Consider the following 8,549-nt stretch of genomic DNA (forward strand, 5'->3'; position numbering starts at 1 on the left):
CAGAATGGTGGTGTCAACAGATGTGAAGCTGGAAAAGCACAGCAGGTCAGACAGAATCCGAGGAGCAAGACAGTCAACATTTCAGGCCTAAAACCTGCTGTCTGACCTGCCTCTTCCAGCTTTCCATCTATTGACTCTGACTGCCAGCATCTGCAGTCCTTCCAGTCTCCTATTCACCAGGATGTTGCCGAAAATTGAGAGATTCAGCTGTGAAGAGAGAATGGGTAGACTGGGGTTGTCTTCCTTGGAGCAAAGAAGGCTAAGGGGGGGAACCTGACTGAGGTGTATGACGCTATGTGGGGCATGGACACTGTAAATGAGATAAACTGTTGCCCTTAGTAAAGGGTTCAAAAACTGGGGGTGGGGGGGGGCATAGATTTATGGTAAGGGGCAGGAGGATTAGAGGTTATTGGAGGAAAGCAGAACATAAAACATTAGAAAACGGTACAGGCCCTTCGGCCCTCGATGTTGTGCCGACTTTTTATCCTACTCTAAGATCAAACTAACTACATAACTTTCATTGTACGATCTTCCATGTGCCTATCCAAGAGTTGCTTTAATGCCCCTAATACTGACTCTACTACTACTGTTGGCAGTGTATTCCACGTGCTCACCACTCCCTGAGTAAAGAACCTACCTCTGAAACCTCCCTCCAATCACTTTAAAATTATGTCCCCTCGTGATAGACATTTCCGTCCTGGGAAAAGGTCTCTGGCTATCCATTCTATTGATGCCTCTCAACATCTTATACACCTCTATCAAGCCACCTCTCATCCTTCTTCGCACTAATGAGAAAAGCCCAGCTCCCTCAAACTTTCTTCATAAGACATGCCCTCCAGTTCAGATAGCATCCTGGTAAATCTCCTCTGCACCCTCTTGAAAGCTTCCACATCTTTCCTCTCATGAGGCGATCAGAACTGAACACAATATTCCAAGTATTGTCCAATCAGGACTCAATAGACCTGCAGCATAACCTCTCGGCTCTTAAACTCAAACCCCTGCTAATGAAAGCTGATACACCGTATGCCCTCTTAACATCCCTATCAACTTAGGTGGCAACTTTGAGGGATTTATGGATATGGACCCCAAGATCCTTTTGTTCCTCCACACTGCCACGAATCCTGCCTTTAACCCTGTATTCTCCATTCAAATTTGATCTTCCAAAGTGAATCACTTCACACTTTTCCAGGTTGAACTCCATCTGCCATTTATCAGCCCAGTTCTGTATCTTGTCAATGTCTTGTTACAACCTACAACAGCCCTCCACACTGGCCACAACTCCACCAACCTTCGTGTAATCAGCAAACTTACTAACCCACCCTTCCACTTCCTCATCCAAGTCATTTATAAAAATCCCAAAGAGCAGAGGTCCCAGAACCGATCCCTGTGGAACACCACAATACTTTTCATCCAGAAGATGGGGCCAAACTGGAACTCACTGATGATCCAAGTAAACCTTCACTACATTTAAAATGTATTTCAATGAACACCTGAAAACATCATAGCATATAAGGCTAAAGGTTAAATCTTGGAAAATGAGATTAGAGTAGGTAGGTGCTTGATGGCCTGTATGACCATAGCGGGTTGATTGGCATCTTTCTGTGCTGGACAATCTCTTTGACTTTATCTATGAATTTAAGAGGTGTGCGTGACTTGTGTTTCTCTGATGATCTGACACTGTGAAGGGTGTCTCTGAGAATAAGTGCCCTCCACATTCCTGAAGTTTGGAAATCCAAGTCGGGAATGCAGAAGTTCATTATGCTGGAAAATGATTTGGGTTGAGCGTTGGTTCAACAGTGATTGTGGTCCTTGCATGGTTTGGGTCATGCTGTTCCCAAGGAGCTAGATACCGAGCAATGACTTATTTCAATGTATTTCAATGATCCACACCTGAGTATCAGGGCATCACTTCACAGTCTGCTCAAAGTGCACAGCACACAATTGCAGGGAACAATGATGAAGATAGCAACAGCATTTAGGGGAATGGTAACTTGTCAAACATGCAGAGACATGGGGTGGATGAAATTTAAACTGGTGGAGTGGTACATTTTAGTCAGAGTAATGACAGGGTGCAATATGTACAAATGAGTCAAGTTGAAAGGAGTGTTGAAATTTTACATATAAAATCTAAAACAAAAGCAGCAAGTGCTGGAGAAATTCAGCAGGTATGGCAGTATCTGTGGAGAGGGAAACATAGTGTTTCAAGTCTTAAAGTCATAGTCATCGAGATGTACAGCATGGAAACAGACCCTTCGGTCCAACCCGTCCATGCCGACCAGATATCCCAACCCAATCTAGTCCCACCTGCCAGCACCCGACCCATATCCCTCCAAACCCTTCCTATTCGTATACCCATCCTATTGCCTCTTAAATGTTGCAATTGTACCTGCCTCCACCACATCCTCTGACAGCTCATTCCATACATGTACCACACTCTGTGTGAAAAAGTTGCCCCTTAGGTCTCTTTTATATCTTTCCCCTCTCACCCTAAACCTATGCCCCTCTAGTTCTGGACTCCACCACCTCAGGGAAAAGACCTTGTCTATTTACCTTATCCATGCTCCTCATGATTTTATAAACATCTGTAAGGTCACCCCCCAGTCTCCGACGCTCCAGGGAAAACAGCCCCAACCTGTTCAGCCTCTTCCCTATAGCTCAAATCCTCAAACCCCGGCAACATCCTCATAAGACTCGTCTTCACAGCCAGCCTCATGGTTAACTTCTTTAAAAAAGACACAATTGTGAAAAGTGGGTATTGTTGACATTCAGTGCCCTACCCTAGTTCTTCTTTTAACACAATGATTTTAGGCTTGGTTTAAGCTTCTGTCATTTCAGTTGGATGGCCTGTTATGATTATTGTATTCATAACTTTTCCGCTTTTCCAGCAACACATTTCCATCTCTTCTTTAAAAAAGACACAATTGTGAAAAGTGGGTATTGTTGACATTCAGTGCCCTTCAGTTCTTCTTTTAACACAATGATTTTAGGCTTGGTTTAAGCTTCTGTCATTTCAGTTGGATGGCCTGTTATGATTATTGTATTCATAACTTTTCAAAAAAGGACAGTTCTACATCTGGTGCTGTTCTGGTTAGACCAAATAGATCAAATGCTTGTTGTTGTTAAATATTTCACAATTTGTTACAGCTGCTCAACACTGATTCATAGATGGATTATAGCGGGCCAGAATATCTGAAGAAATGAGCCCTTCCGTTATTTTTTTAAGATGTGTTGGTGAGCTCAGAAACCCCAAACTAGAGCTGGCCTTAATGTACAAATTCTCTCAATGACTCAATGATTGTAGCTAAGCTCAGAATGAATTTCCCAAATCTGATTGGCCAGATCCAAGGAACATCTGAACTTCTTCAACGTTGTTGGGCTTTGGGATGTCACTGATGGCTTTCTGTCATTTTGAATTTTTGTTTTGACTTACATCCTCAGAATTTAATGATGGTTTTCACCAAATCACATTTTTCATTTAAGGTGAGACGCGCTTCCTTTAACACTTTCAGAACTTCACAAAATGTGTTTCGGGGTCCCATGGGTAAAGATGGCATCTATATGACAAGTAACTCCCTTCCCTTCCAGAATATTTGACATGGTTTGCTAGGATATCCCCAGAGATGACGATATACCAAATATGTAATTCAATACAGCACAGGAACAGGCCCTTTGGCCCACCATGCCTGCACCAAAACTAATGCTTATTTAGACCCACTGCTCATTGCACACTATGTAGTTTCTATCCCTGTGTTCACCTCCTGTTCATGTGCCTCTAAAGATATATCTTAACCATTGTTAGTGTGTCTGCTTCCACCACCCCAATGGCAGTGGGTTCCAAGTACCCACTACCCCCTGTGAAAAATTTTCCCCCATTTTCTCCCCAAAACCTTCCCCTCTCACCTTGAAGTTGTGCCCTCTTGTGGTTGATGCTTCCAACCTGGGGATAAAACCTCTGACCATCCACCCTATTTCTGCCTCTTATAATTTTGACACAGGTCGCCCCTCAGCCTCCGTCTTTCCAGTGAAAACAGTTCATGTTTATTCAACCTCTCCTCATAACTAAAACCCTCCAGACCAGCAAACATCCTGGTAAAACTTCTCTTCACCCTCTTCAAAGCATCCATGATGAAAGCAGAATTAGCCAAAGAGCTAATAAACAATAAACAGTCTCGATATCTAGCTAAGGCATATCTGCCGAATCTGACATTAGTGTCACGATTGATGGCTTTGCCAAGCTGTTGGCTGCTGAGGACACGGAATTGATTCCATTCTCTGCAGTCCATTATTTAATTGTATCATGTCCACATGGATTCTGAGCTCGCCATTCACTGGAAACTGTCAAAAAACAGCCAACTGCACTGAGTTTGCTGAATAATGTGTGACACAACACCTCCATGCAACATTCTAATGTGCTGCTCTCTAACTTCCTCCAGCAGAACATGCCATACACTAGCGCACAGTCACGCGCACTGATGCACACACACACACAGACTCTCAATCACGCTCACACACACTCTCTCGCACACGCGCACACACAGACTCTCGCACGTGCACACACACAGACTTTCGCATGTGCACACACACAGACTCGTGCATGTGCACGCACAGACACACTCTCTTACGCACACACACATGCACACACAGATTCGTAGGCGCATGCACGCACACAAACTCTCTCGCGCGCAAACACATGCACACAGACTCTCTCGCAGACACATGCACACATACAGACTCTCGCACGTGCACGCACACAGACTCTAGCACGTGCACACACAGACACACTCTCTCACACACGCACACATGCACACACAGACTCGTAGGCGCATGCACGCACACAAACTCGCGCGCAAACACATGCACACAATCTCTCTCGCACACACGTGCACACACACAGATTCTTGCATGTGCACACACACACAGGCACTCGCACGTGTACACACAGACACAGACTCTTGCATGTGCACACGCACACACAACTTCTCGCACATGCGTGCACACACACACAGACTCTCTTGCGCGCGCACACACATACATACAGGTGCTCTCACACACATGCACACGCAAATGAACATGAACAAATATATGGTTTGAAGTACTTTGGCTGTCCTTAATGCAATCACAGTTGGGTAGTTGTGTTCTTGGACCAATAGCATAGCGAATACCACAGCTATTTTGAAAGATTTGGGTTTCCTGATGTTTCTTTCCAACCATCGCTATCAATGTGCACTTTTCTTCTTGAAAGTGAGGCTTTTCTGATGAGTTCAGTTCTGCAGTCTAAAATATTTCACCTCTGCTCTGCCTAAAAAGCTTCTTGAGATGCAAGATAGTGAAACGTTCCAACTCTGTAGAAATTACTTGTCCAGACATGTTCCTTGTTGGTGAGTTCCATTCCAACATTTTCATAATGGTGTAAACTGAAGTTGAAGATGGCATGGGGCAGGGTGACACTAGGCACAGTGACACACCAGATGGCCACTGAGCCATTACTTGGCCATAGAGTCATAGAGATGTACAGCATGGAAACAGACCCTACGATCCAACCCGTCCATGCCGACCAGATATCCCAACCCAAACTAGTCCCACCTACCAGCACCAGACCCATATCCCTCCAAATCCTTCCTATTCATATACCCATCCAAATGCCTCTTCAATGTTGCAATTGTACCAGCCTCCACCACATCCTCTGGCAGCTCATTCCATACATGTACCACCCTCTGCATGAAAAAGTTGCCCCTTAGGTCTCTTTTATATCTTTCCCCTCTCACCCTAAACCTATGCCCTCTAGTTCTGGACTCCCCCACCCCAGGGAAAAGACTTTCTCTATTTATCCTATCCATGTCCCTCATAATTTTGTAAACCTCTATAAGGTCACCCCTCAGCCTCCGACGCTCCAGGGAAAACAGCCCCAGCCTGTTCAGCCTCTCCCTGTAGCTCAGATCCTCAAACCCTGGCAACATCCTAGTAAATCTTTTCTGAACCCTTTCAAGTTTCACAACATCTTTCTGATAGGAAGGAGACCAGAATTGCATGCAATATTCCAACAGTGGCCTAACCAATGTCCTGTACAGCTGCAACATGACCTCCCAACTCCTGTACTCAATACTCTGACCAATAAAGGAAAGCATACCAAACGCCTTCTTCACTAGCCTATCTACATGCGACTTCACTTTCAAGGAACTATGAATCTGCACTTTAAGGTCTGTTTGTTCAGCAACACTCCCTAGGACCTTACCATTAAGTGTATAAGTCCTGCTAAGATTTGTTTTACCAAAATGCAGCACCTCGCATTTATCTGAATTTAACTCCATCTGCCACTTCTCAGCTCATTGGCCCATCTGGTCAAGAACCCATTGTAATCTGAAGTAACCTTTCTCACTATCCACTACACCTCCAATTTTGGTGTCATCTGCAAACTTACTAACGATATACCTCTTATGCTCACATCCAAATCTTTTATATATAAATGATGAACTTGACACATATGACACAAAAGATGGCCGCCGGACCACAATATTGAAAGAAACAGTAGAGCAAACATAGACATTGCCTGGGGTCACCAGAATGCCAGCACAATGCACTCACAACCCAGTTGATTAGTTTAAGGCGGGTGGGGGAGAGAATATACACGAGTAACATACACTGCCTGCTGAAGTGCCTGGGTCCAGCCAACATCTTTGATAGAAATGCCAACAGTTTGATACAGACTCAATACAAAATGTTAATAGCCAGGGCTGCAGTAATTGTCCTTCTCAGGAAGAGCGATTAGTGCCCATTACTACAGCAATGGACTTCCACACAGACATTGAAACTGACAATGACCGTACTGAAATTAACAGAGGCTGCACTGAAACTGACAATGACCGTACTGAAATTAACAGAGGCTGCACTGAAACTGACAATGACTGCACCGAAACTATCAACGATTCCGCGATGTTTACAATAAATAAACTATGTGCAAAGACATTAACCTCATCACTGACCTATTATACTATAAAATGTATAAAACTATCTTGACCTGTGCGCCGTGTGGAGAGAAGACTCGCAGCTGACCACTGTGCTGTTGGTGTGACCGTACTGAAATTAACAGAGGCTGCGCTGGAACTGACAATGACCGTACTGAAATTAACAGAGGCTGCACTGAAACTGACAATGACCGTACTGAAATTAACAGAGGCTGTGCTGGAACTGACAATGACTGCACCGAACTATCAATGATTCTGCGATGTTTACAATAAATAAACTATGGTGCAAAGACATTAACCTCATCACTGACCTATTATACTATAAAATGTATAAAACTATCTTGACCTGTGCGCCGTGTGGAGAGAAGACTCGCAGCTGACCACTGTGCTTTTGGTGTCTCTCTCTCTCCCCCCGGAGCTCCGGTATTTCCTTGTACAATAAATTCTGTCACTGAACCCCGACTGTGACTCCGATGGTGATTTTCCCCATAACAATGGGAGCTGCAAGCAGGGCTCTTACTGCTGGTGCACTGATCGAAAGCCACGATCCGGGGTGGGGGGAGGTGGGTCAGGGTAAGATCCAATTTGTACCTGCAAATGGGAAGAGTCAGACCGGGGCCAAAGACACAGATTAAAAGGTATACCCATTGTAATGTCTGATTTCCTACAGTACGGAGTTAAATTTTAAGTGCATGTCTATGTAGCGGAGGTGTTTAACTGTATTGGCTGCTGTAAGAACCTGCTGCTTGTGCCAGAGGATGAGGTAGTGCCTGTCTCACAGGCCCTGCCCTAAACCGGTTGTTAAGAGGGGTGCCCCCCACCCCCTCCAGGTGAAGGTTGGGATTTAAAATGGGAATTGAGGCGCCGAGGGCACTAGGAGCTGTGAAGCCCAAGTGGTAAAGTCAGGTAACACTGAACTCTGTCGGGGTGAACAACATAGAGTCCAGTTAGAGTTTAAGTTAAAAGCTGGGAGCTGTTTGTATTTCTAACTTCCAATGTGGTGAGGAAGAGGAGCTGATCACTCTGACCAAGAGCCAAACCTCAGTCGAGTACGCGTTACCGAGGTGGGGAGCGTGGACACTGAGTAACCGTGATACCCTGTCAGTCTGTCGTCAAATGACAGAACTTGAATAGTGATGGTGGACGGGAGGGTAAAGAGTCGCACCAGTAGAGAACACACTGGGCTAGAAGTAGGTTTCTGGGCCTATTGGGAGGTGCTGGGTAAGTAGTGGTGGCCAGGAGGGTAGAGAAGTCCCACGGTAGAGATCACACCTTGCTAGAAGGCTGCTACGGCTGTACAGATGGTGCTGGGACAGTATTATAGGCCTGGGGGTAGAGAAGTCCCCAGGAACACTTTACTGTTGGTGGTATCCGGGGATACACAATCTGCTAAGTGTCAGATCATAGTTTTAAGTAGGACACTGCAGGTTCCCTTATTGAGAAATACAAGGCAGACAGACAAGAGCTGTCAGAGCAAATGAAGAAAAGTGGTTGGGATCCATCCCAGACCTTAGCACAACAGAGAGAGTGGATAGATAAACAGAATAAAACTAAAAAGATCGGAGTAGTGTTAGTGTACCAGTTAGC

General features: G+C 45.0%; 2 long non-coding RNA genes across 2 annotated transcripts in view; one reads left to right on the forward strand and one right to left on the reverse strand.

The window, feature by feature from the left end:
- The first annotated feature begins 1,211 nt into the window (after positions 1–1,211).
- LOC122565441 overlaps positions 1,212–8,549 on the forward strand; it is a 16,767-nt gene continuing 9,429 nt past the window's right edge. The window contains exons 1-2 of the long non-coding RNA XR_006316174.1: positions 1,212–1,224; positions 8,287–8,294. This is a non-coding gene — a long non-coding RNA (uncharacterized LOC122565441). The remainder of the gene's footprint in view (positions 1,225–8,286; positions 8,295–8,549) is intronic.
- The window catches only part of LOC122565440, a 66,223-nt gene continuing 64,897 nt past the window's right edge, over positions 7,224–8,549 (reverse strand). Inside the window, exon 3 of the long non-coding RNA XR_006316171.1 lies at positions 7,224–7,553. This is a non-coding gene — a long non-coding RNA (uncharacterized LOC122565440). The remainder of the gene's footprint in view (positions 7,554–8,549) is intronic.

Source organism: Chiloscyllium plagiosum, chromosome 31 (genome assembly GCF_004010195.1).
Source record: "Chiloscyllium plagiosum isolate BGI_BamShark_2017 chromosome 31, ASM401019v2, whole genome shotgun sequence".
NCBI classification, from domain to species: Eukaryota; Metazoa; Chordata; class Chondrichthyes; order Orectolobiformes; family Hemiscylliidae; genus Chiloscyllium; species Chiloscyllium plagiosum.